We start from the raw sequence: 11,333 nt of genomic DNA on the forward strand, positions 1-11,333 counted from the left end.
GAAACCCCATCCACCAGCCGTTTCACCTTCAACAAGAGCAAAGGCAATGGGAAAGACATTGTTGTTGCCGTCTTGTGCAACCGCCATGAGCAAAGTACCCTTGTATTTTCCGTATAACCAAGTGCCATCAATTTTAATAATAGGTTTGCAGAATGCGAAACCTTTGATGCACGGGTCAAATGCCCAAAAGAGACGGTGAAAGATTCTATTATCTGTAGCACAAGTTCCGTCTGGCATCATCGCTGGCAATGTCTCCATAATTGCCACAGTTCTTGGGACATATGTTTTTAGTGCCCATAAAAACCGTGGCAATTCCTTGTATGAATCCTCCCAGTTGCCGAAAACTTGTTCAACAACCTTTGTCCTCGCAATCCAGGCTTTCTTGTAAGATGGAGTATAATTATATGTTGATCTGATATGGGATATAATTATACTCACCTTCACTGATGGGTCTTTATTAACCAACGACAGAATGTCTTGACATATCAACGCTGCGCTTAGTTTACGGTGATCTTGTTCAACGTTAGTTACAATGCAACTATGAGATGGGTCTATTGAAGCGATCTCCCAAGAGTCGTTTTTCTTCTTGTAAGACGCAACCAAACGAAACTTACAAAGTATGTTACGATATTCGATAACATACCTTCTAGAATCAGTGCGTTTCACTGTAAAATCAGCAGAGTTGTTCATGTGGAATTTTTTGATAGCCATAACACATTCTTCTTTGGTACGAAACATGTCTCCCACCTTTAATTCGCCTTCTGATCTCGGATACGGTTTATAGAAAACACTGTTGGATGTTTCATCGTCGTGAATATCCATATTTGTCATATGTTGAGGCAGATTGTAGACATGACTAGGAGGTATTGGTGGTGGTTGATCATCATCTTCATCGTCGTTGTTCAGCATGTGATCAACCTGTATCTCGGTATCCTCTTCTTCTTCATCAACGACGTCCACTTCTGCTTCTGCTTCTGGGTTGACGTCATCTGACCATTGTGGATCATCTTCACCAGATTCATCCTGACTGGTTAGTTGAGAATGTTGAGATGGTATACATGGTTGAAGAGTAATGTACAACTCAATACTGTTGCAGCCTGAATGTTCATGACTAACAAACATGTATTCAACATCTTCATCGTCTCGTACCTTAAGGGGGAAATACTTGCATTGACTATTCTAAAAAAATATTGGATTTTGATATGTGATCTTTGACACAATACCCGATCCTATACAGGATTGTATTCTTTTTTTCAAATGCAAGAAGGTTGCATTTCTCTTGATCGTGAGTCTAATGGTATCGGTGTTTCGAAAACAAAAACCATATAGCTCAGACTCATATGTTTCACCGTTGCAGTGAACGTTGACACTGTATAATGATGAAGATGACATTGTGCAGATGAAAACTATTTTCTTACTGCAGATGAATGTGAGTGAAGTGTCTTGGATGTTGATAGTAAGACACTTAAATAGAGGAGTAAAGTGTCTCACATGCTAGCTAGTTCGAAGTGACGTGTCGCACATGCAAGCTACTCCGAAATGACGTTTCGCACATGCAAGCTACTCCAAAATGATGTGTCAACCATGCAAGCTACTAAGAAGTGAAATGTTCAGCATGCAAGAGAGAGGACAACCACGTGCCAAACATGCAGACACACACTCCAAATGAATTGGCGCCCCCACTTATTCCTTGCACATGGGCGCCAATTCAAGTGGAGACACCTTGTCAAAGCATGCATTCAGACCTCGAAACCAAGAAACCAGACCTAGGTCTTGCACGCATGTCCCTATGGAGGCGCCAATTTGAATGGCGACCCCTCTTAAAGGTTGTACATGGTCGCCAATTCAAATGGAGACACCATGCAAGCACAACTTTTCATGCTCCCATCCATTTGCCTATAAATACATCCACTCCATCAACACTTCTTCCACACCATCACTTTCACTACTTCTTCTACAATTTCATCTGTAACAACTTCTTGTAGTTTCATCTACACCAACCCCCCGACAAAATGTCTATTCTCACAATGGGCGAATCACATAGAGGAACGGTTGCAAACATCGCAACATATGTAAGTTTTTTCTTTTGTTAACTTTTTATCTTTCATCTTCACCAACCCCCTTTTATTTTAACATACCAACTTAGTCAAGTTTTTTGTTCTTTCTTTTATAGGATGTATCAAGGTTCCGAACTCGGGGCCACAAATATGTCCATATGGACTCGATGATTCAACCTTATGTTGAACTCGCCGGTTTTGGTCATATAAGCAAGATTTTGTCTTGGTCCATAGATAACAAATTCATTCTAGCTTTATGCGAAAGATGGAGACCAGAGACACACACATTTTGGTTCCCAACCGGTGAGTGTACCATGACATTAGAAGACGTCTACATGCTTTTGGGACTACCCATTGAAGGTAAGGTTGTTAATGGTAAAACCAACTATTCAAATTCAATTTGTATGGATCTCTTAGAGACTGATTTGTTAGATGATAATGCAAGAGGTCAAGGTATATTACTCTCACGCCTTAAGTCATACTATAATAGTTTATACTTAGATGAGCATTCTACCGAAGATGCTCGAATAATAAAAACTAGGTGTTACATTATGCTATTAATTGGATCGTTTTTATTTCCTAAAGGTAGTGGTTCTAGCATGCATATTATGTATTTACCTCTACTTAGACATGTAGATAGAATAGGAAGTTACAGTTGGGGACCTGCTTGTCTAGCCTATCTCTATAGCTCCTTGTGCAAAAACTCACACAAAGACATATCTACATTTTTTGGATGTGCTGTTTTGCTACAAGCATGAGGTTGGTCAAGACTACCATCTCTAGCACCCGTCAATAACAACCCTTTCACATTTCCGTATGCACAAAAATAAGTTGTTTAAATTGCTATATCTTTACTTACTTCTTTAAAGATTATTACCTCTAACTAATATTTTTTGACTTTTTGGTGTAGATGGTCTGCACGTGGTATGAGTTACAACAGATGTCCAAGACACTGTATTACTCAGTATCGTAACCTGTTGGATCACCTTTGACCGAAAGACGTAAGGAAAATAACTTAATTATTTCGTTATATTTTGTTAACTTCTTCTACCTTGACTATAATCCTATCTTCTTTCACATTTCAGTTCATTTGGCGTCCATACCTTAATTTGGATCATGACCATGAGGTCAACGCTGAAGACGTGGCCGTATGGACTGCATGCACACCGATAATACGGTTCACAACTGTGGAGATGCACAACAATGATCATGTGAAGCTGCAGCTCGGTATGCCCCAAAATATCCCAGATCCCCCAGCTAGCCTAGGAGAATGGCATCTACGAAAAGTTAACGACCAATGGAACTTCAATCCATGGCAAAGCTTCGCAAGATCGGAGTGTCGCAAATGGAAGCACCGTCATGACCATGTGTTAACTGACGCATTCATACCAACTGAAGAAAAACCAAGTCGTACTTATATGGCTTGGTACAAATCAGTTGGTTTTCAGTTCATCGCCGAGGATATGTACTTGTACGACCCACGCCAGATAACTTACACACCTGACACCTCAACATCAAACCCCCAACAACAATGTCAGACCGGATACACACAACCCCCTGTCCGTCAAACGTTTCGTTCAACCAACACACAAACATACAACCAAAATATTCCATAAACCCAACCCCAATACCAAGAGCATACCCCATACCACCAACAATAAACTGACCATCAACCTGAGACTCAACATCACTTCGCACCCACCTCATCACCCTACCAAAGTCGCCTAAGCCAGAACACCCAACGATCATTCAACACCAACCGCCCATCCTCCTACCGTAGCCAAGAAGCCCAAACCTCACAAAACCAAAACATCCAACAACCCTATCTCTACCAAACACCCCAACAACCTTTCCAACCTTTCCTCGACGCATCGTTCACACTCATGTCTCCCTTCAACCGTCCCGATCGCCCATTAATGAGTCAACCACATCCCAACTTCTCTGGCATGGGTCATGAGCTCAGCTACGACGGTACACCATCGATGCATACTGAAGACTATGTCGACTTGTCTGACTACCTCAACAGACCTTCTCCTGTAGTTGGTAGTGACGCTCCTGGCCCATCAGATGTTCAAACACCGGTACAGAATCGTCAACGTGGGTTAGGGTAGCTAGAGGATATGGGACCGGAGGTCGGTTAGGTGATCCTGGTCATCACCATTAGGTTTCTTTGTGTAAACGGAAAATTTTATTAATATCAATTGGTCCTATATCAAATTTATCTATCACGTATACCATTTACCAAAAAAAATGCATTTTAGGAGGAGTCTCCAATTGAATTGGCGCCTCCTCTTAAACCCTACACAGGGGCGCCAATTGGCGACTCCTCCTAAAAATGGGATAGTTTGAGTTTTTTTTTTGAAACCAGGGGGGTATTTTGGAAATTTCCTTAAAAAAGTGGGTTATTTTCGTAAAAAATTCTAAATAATTTAGTAATCGGTGCTAAAAAAATAAGTAATAAGTCAAAATCATTAGTTATATGTAAATGATATTGGTTTTTATTTGGTTTTATTAATTAGGATGAGATTGATTGTCTAGGAACATAATATATGTTTATAATTTTCTTTATTGATTGTTGCTTGCATTGGATTGAATTGAATAGAAAGTAGAAGAGACTTTGAAAATAGCTTTTGACTTCTAGGGAGTTTCTTTTACATTCTTCTCAAAAGTTCCTTGAAATTTTAAAATGTCTAGTTTCCTACAAGAAACAGTTAAAATAATAAATAAACAAATCATAGAGAAGAAAAAGAGGAACATAACTAATTCAGATCTTCAATACATTCATACCCTCTAAAATAAATATTTAAATACATCTTACAATATTCTAATACAAGAGTATACAAGAATAAAGAAAATTAAATATAAATTTAAAGTGCTTTTGACTTATGCATTTTCGAATCAGAGATGGCCCTGAGCACGGGCTCGTGGGATGGAAACCCAAAGCACCATAATTTTAGAGCACCAATTTATATATATATATATATATATATATATATATTAAAAATAAAATTTTCTATTATGAAAATACTTGCTATAATTTTTTTTTAAAAATATTGTCTAATTAAATTATAGGGCACTACAAAGTCAAAATTAATAAATGAATGTAGTTTCCCTTAAATAAAATATAGAGTAGAATAAAATTAATTAATTTTCCTAAAATAAAATCAATTAATATATCCATAATTTTATCAACTAAAGAGTCTAATTGGGGTACTAAAATTAAAATAATGATATAGCGAATATGAATCATTGAAAAGTCAATTTTTAAGTCTTTATTAAGACTCAAAAATCACATAACTTTATCCTAGTTTATGAATCTGTGTTCTTTCTAATTCTCAAATCTCAATCAAATTATAATCTCTCAATCTCTCTGGAAAAATATAAGTGTCAACCGTTAATTCAACAAGAAAATTGGAAAAGTATAACTGCTTACTGTAAGTGCCAAAATTCAGATGTAAGAGAAACACTACTTCAGATGTAAGAGAAATACCACTTCAACTAGCTGAAGAAGATAGTGATCCAAAAATTAAGAGTGAAGCTGAATCTTTAGCAACTCACGAAATTGGAAACTTTCAATTTTTAGTAGCTATGGTTATTTGGTTTGAATTATTAACTGATGTTAATGAAATTAACAAAAGTTTGTAAAAAAAAGACATGCATATTGATGTGGTTATAGAACTAGTAAAAGGTTTCCTCAAGCATTTGAAAAAATATAGAGAATATGGATTTGTAAATGTTAAGGCTAGTGCTGAAAAGATTGGGAATGAAATGAAGATTGAATGTGTGTTTATTCAAAAACATCAAATTCGTAGAAAACAACACTATGATGAAAATTCATCTCAACTCACACAACTGAATCTTGAGTCTGCTGAAGAGTCTTTTAGAAGTCACTATTTCTTATATATTGTAGATTAAACAATTGACTCACTTGATAGAAGATTTGAGCAGTATAACACATATGAAAATATTTTTGGATTCTTGTTTAGTATTGAAAGACTTAAATTATTATCTTATAGGAACTTGAAAGAGTGTTGTAAACATCTTGAAACTTGTTTAAAACATGACGATTCTCTTGATCTTGATGGTGAAATTTTGTTTGAAGAATTAAAAGTTATTAGAGAATTTTTAAAAGTTAAATCAAAATCAAGCTATATGATATTGAGTTCTTTAAAGACTTTTAATTGTTTTCCTAATGCATGCATAACTTATAGAATAATATTGACTATTCATATCATTGTTGTATATGCTGAAAGAAGTTTTTCTAAAATTAAAATTATTAAAATCTTATTTGAGATCTACTATGTCACAAGATAGATTAAATAATCTTGTGTTGATTTTAATTGAAAATAATTTTTTGAAGAACCTTGATTATGAACGAATTATTAATGATTTTACAACAAAAAATACTAAGAGAATGATATTTAAATAATTTAAATGTTTGGTCAATTTTTTTATAGAAAAAAAGATCGGATCAAGAAAGAAGAAAGAAAAAGAGGAATAATAATAATAATAATAATAATAATAATAATAATAATAATAATAATAATAATAATAATAAGAAGAAGAAGAAAAAGAAGAAGAAGAAGAAGAAGAAGAAGTCTCTTTATAGTGGTTTATATTTTGATATAGTATAAACATTGATTCAAAGATCGATACTTGTATTTTTTTTTTGCATAATGTCAAATGAAAATGTGTTTTTTTATCTAATTATTTCTTTTATCCTTATATATTTATTATTTAAAAAAATTATAGGGGCATGGTGCTGTTTTTCGCAAGTATACGGAGTACGTCAGAGTAATATAAAAGATTATCGATTCCACAGAGACCAAATGTCAATCTATCATTAACTATTGTTACGATGTTATCTAAGGTGATATCAAGAATGTTTGGAACAAAAATAGAATGAAAGTAATATAGTTTTAATGAATTTAAAGATGTAATAATGGAACGTGGATCACATTAATCAACAATGCTTTTATTATCTCTAATTAGAACTACCTATGGGACAATGTTTTCTTCCTTGAAAAAGAGTTATTTAAAAAGGAACAGTCACTTTCGATTTTTCGGAACGAGACTTTATCTTTAATTTATACCAGCCGCTCACGCTGCACTGGTCGCGTCTTGCGTTAAAGTAGAAAAATCTTTTTTTATAAAATCACCTCTTTAACTCAGTTGAAAAGTAATTTTGATTGGAAACTTTAACTTAAAAGGATTTCCGGCATATGCTCGGACAACCGGATTCTAAACCTATAAACGCGTCCGAAAATAGTTTCAAAACCTCATTCTAGTAATATTAAACTTTCCTAATTAATTAACAAAGTGCTTCCACTATTTTTATTAATAAAAAACTAACCAATTTTATCTTAAGTGTCGGGTGGCTTTCGATCTCACCCGACTTAGTCACGATACTACTTTCGTGGTAACCGATCACATGAATCATTGAAAAAATATATTAAAGTCAAAACAATCCCAAAAACACTCTTACAGAGACAACATATGGAGTACCGTCGAATCGACGATCCTCACATTTCAGCATTAATGATTTAGTTGGACATGTTTACGGTAAACAATGAAACATATGATTGAAAAGTAAGGTATGACATATTAAAGTGATATGTGTGCGATTGAGTTTCAACAAGAACTTGTAAATAAATGTAGAGCTTTGAAAATAGATTTTTGCACAGAAAGTAACAAGCGGGATATAAAAGTAATTAAAACAATGCGAGAAAATGAATCAAAGTAAAGCGATGAAGGAATTAAAATAAAGTAAAGCGATGTAGATAAAGTAAAGAAAGTAAAGCGGTACGAATATATTAAAAATCTGCTCCAATCGGAGACTTGAATCTGGTGCAACTAAAATGTAAATGGCGACAAGATTAAATTCTATGACTACGATGCTCCAAACCTAATAACAACAATGGTGCGATAACCCCTGGATGTGACGAATTATCGCTTTAACAATGTGAATATATGGCATATGCTGCAACTAAGCTTGGATCATTAAAATTGTGAACTTTATGTCTTATTTATACTAGTACTAGACCTAGTGAATCACGTAACTCCTTCAGCGTTCGTGTGAGAGAAAAATGGTGGTCTTGGGAGTGAATCTCCAACTGCCTTTGACTAAAGCACCAAAGTCAAAGATGGCGACTGCCATGTAGGGATGGCGACCGCCATGTTCCCAAAATGGCTAGACCCAGTCTTTATGGTCGTTGGGTCGGGGGACACGTCATCTTCCTCGCGACTACCTCTATTGTGAACGCCATGCTGAATGCCATGTGTGCATTTTACTCATTTTTCTTTGTTTTTCCTCTGTTTCGCTTCGTTTCTTCGAGTAAGGCATTTTCTAGGCTATGTACCTGAAAACAAGGAAAAGTACCAGCATAATAGTAGAAATGATAATAAAAGGACGGTAAAACATGTGCAAGAGCTAAGAGCTGTTGGACTCGTGCTGAGAGTGGGGAGTTGGACACCTGTAGACTCTGGAGGTTCCCTATTATAGACGCCTGATTAGCATGCACAAGAGCAAACTCACATGCATATGAAGCTTGCAAACGCACCTGTTGGGCTCCCATGGTGGCTTGGGCCTCCATCACCAATCTTAGGGAGCGGTCTGTTTGGAATTGTGATTCCCGCATGAACTCCATCAAATCTTGTTGTTGTTCATAAATTCTGTAAAATAAGCCATCACGAGCTCTCTATTCCCGCATCATCTCTTCTCCATAATAGAAACTAGAGGAGGTCCCTGCAAAAGTGTTAGAAAAAACGGGTGTAGTGTGTGCAAGTGGAGGAGGGGCATCATGAATGAGAGACATATTTCTCTACTCATACTCATCATCTGTCTCATCATCCTCGTTTTATGGGATGTCCTGGGATACCGGGCCAGTGATCAGTGAGTCATTCAGATTATAAGTCCAGTTTATGTTATGTCGCACATCTGAACCATGAGGTGGTAACCTCCTTCTCTCCTAACCTTGCACAACCGCATGTTTATTAAAAATTTCATGTCAATGATGTGGGGAAGTAGGGGTTCCAATGTAGCCAACTAAATATATAGCCCTAAAGCACGAGCTATGGAGGTAATTAATCCTCCAAAAGAGATGGTCCCTTTCTTTTTCACGACAACACACATGTGAGATATCATGAATGAGACCGAATTCAGCTTTCGTTGTGTCAGAGCTGCCTGCAAATAAAGAAATTATTTTGCATTTAATTTATTAGAATTCTCCCGGCCGAATATAGTATCTGCCAATAGTTGGTGGAAGACACGTATGGCCGGGTTGTGGATATCAGAAGCTATATTTCCTTCAAATGAATCAGTGGTGAGACCTGTCAGATCTCTTAATAACTGGTATGCTTCAACTGCCCAGTTAGTATCTAATGGTGTCTCACATAAAACACCTTCCCCGTTGGGGAATCCCAACAAACCTGCAAGTTGGTCAGTAGTATATGCATATTCCATATTGAACATGCAGAACTTAACCGTGCCTACGGTGCTTGAAGTGTTTGGTTTAATAGTATACATGAGGGAACTCAAAAAATCCCTAGTCAGGTTCTCATATGTATTGTCTCTATGGTTAAACAGGTGTTGGAGACCTAAGTTTTTTAACAAGTGGTAAACACAATCATAAATGCCTAAACTATATAAGCAATTGCCATCGATATACCTCGTGGAGAAAACTTCTCAGGTCAGTAATTCCTGATATTTCTGCCTCTTCCTATTGCCATCCATTCCCTCGCGAAAAATAATTCCTTCGCCTCCCATGGCTGCCATTCTTATGAAGAAATTTGGGTATTTTTGGTGAAAAATGGAAGAATGGGGGTTTTGAGGGTATTGAGTGAAAATGGGGTATTTAAGAATGAATAGTGGATGAATTAATAGGGAAGGTAATGAGTATTAGAGTTTTGGTGAGTGAATGTGGGTAAGTGGGATTTTATGTGAGTTTTATGTGAGAGAAAATGAGTTGTAAGAGGTTGAAGATGAGTTGAATTTGGGAAAATTGGGTCTTTTTGGTTTTGTCTCGTGTTTTCACCTTCAGACCCAATGGCGGACGCCAAATGGGGATGGCGAATGCCATCTTCAAAATTTGAGCTTTTGGGCTTTTGGCTGCGGATTTGGGCTTCTAAAGGGGTGTTTGGATGCATTCTCGGGGGTGTATGGCTCTACTTCAAAGGCTTTTGCTTTGCTTGTTTAACATAATCGAACCTTACATAATGGTTAATAATATAGAAACGATAAAAAAAAATTTAACCGATAAATGCATAATAAGAGAAATCGAAATGGTATTAAACATTAATAAAAAAATTGAGTCTTATAAGTGGAAAATGCCAAAAATAAATTGGCGAAACTAGAATAAATAAATCTCATGATGGTGAATAAATTAATAACGATAATGCAATAAATCTTCCCCCACACAAAAAGCGAGCAATGTCCTCAATGCTCCTTATAGTGGCAGGAACATAAACTAAAGAGCATTTCTTCGGGCATTCTGATTTTGATGTGGACAAGACTCTTGGGCTTCTGCTAGTTGGTGTCTAAGATAATAGATCTCCTGGTACATGTCAGTCGTCTCTTCAGCGCGTGTGGCGTTAGCCACTTCTAACTACAAGTCAAGATCGGTAAGTTCTTCACGAAGAGAAAACATTTCCTGACGCATGGTCAGGAGTTCTTGGTCAAAGTTCTGCCATTGGAGACTAGCATTTGAAGAAAACATGGTGGTCCTAGTCGAGGGGGGTGCTGAATGGTCTTCAGGAGTAGGTGGGGGAACATGTTTGGTTGAGGTCTCTCATTGGTCTTCTATAGCGTAGGTACAGTTTTTTTATGTATGTTTATTCTTTCATGGTGGGGCAAGGAAAAATAATGGACTATCTGGTTATCAATCAGGAGTTTTAACTGCTCGATGCTAAAGTAGACTCTCCTCACTAGGCCACGATCTAAACAGTGATCCATGTCTATGAGGGTGTAGCCAAAGTATGGAACTAAATGGGATAGTTGTTTTAGGAGGCCTAGTGCATATGTAATATGGGTCACTGTTCCTCCCACATGGATCGGTCCTTCGGTTGATCTGGCTGTAAGTTCTAGGTTTTTGATCAGGAAAGTTTCTGATTCTACAAGATGGGACTGGGTGATGCAAAAGAGAAAGAATATCTCCTCTATGATGACATGCTTATCGGTCTCACTTCTTCCAAAGAAAGTTTGGGCGAGTATCATTTGGAAGTACCTAAAGGCTGGGTTATGTATGCGGTTAGAAAGCTGAGTGGATGGGTCAGGGCTGC

Source organism: Lathyrus oleraceus, chromosome 6 (assembly GCF_024323335.1).
Source record: "Lathyrus oleraceus cultivar Zhongwan6 chromosome 6, CAAS_Psat_ZW6_1.0, whole genome shotgun sequence".
NCBI lineage: Eukaryota > Viridiplantae > Streptophyta > Magnoliopsida > Fabales > Fabaceae > Lathyrus > Lathyrus oleraceus.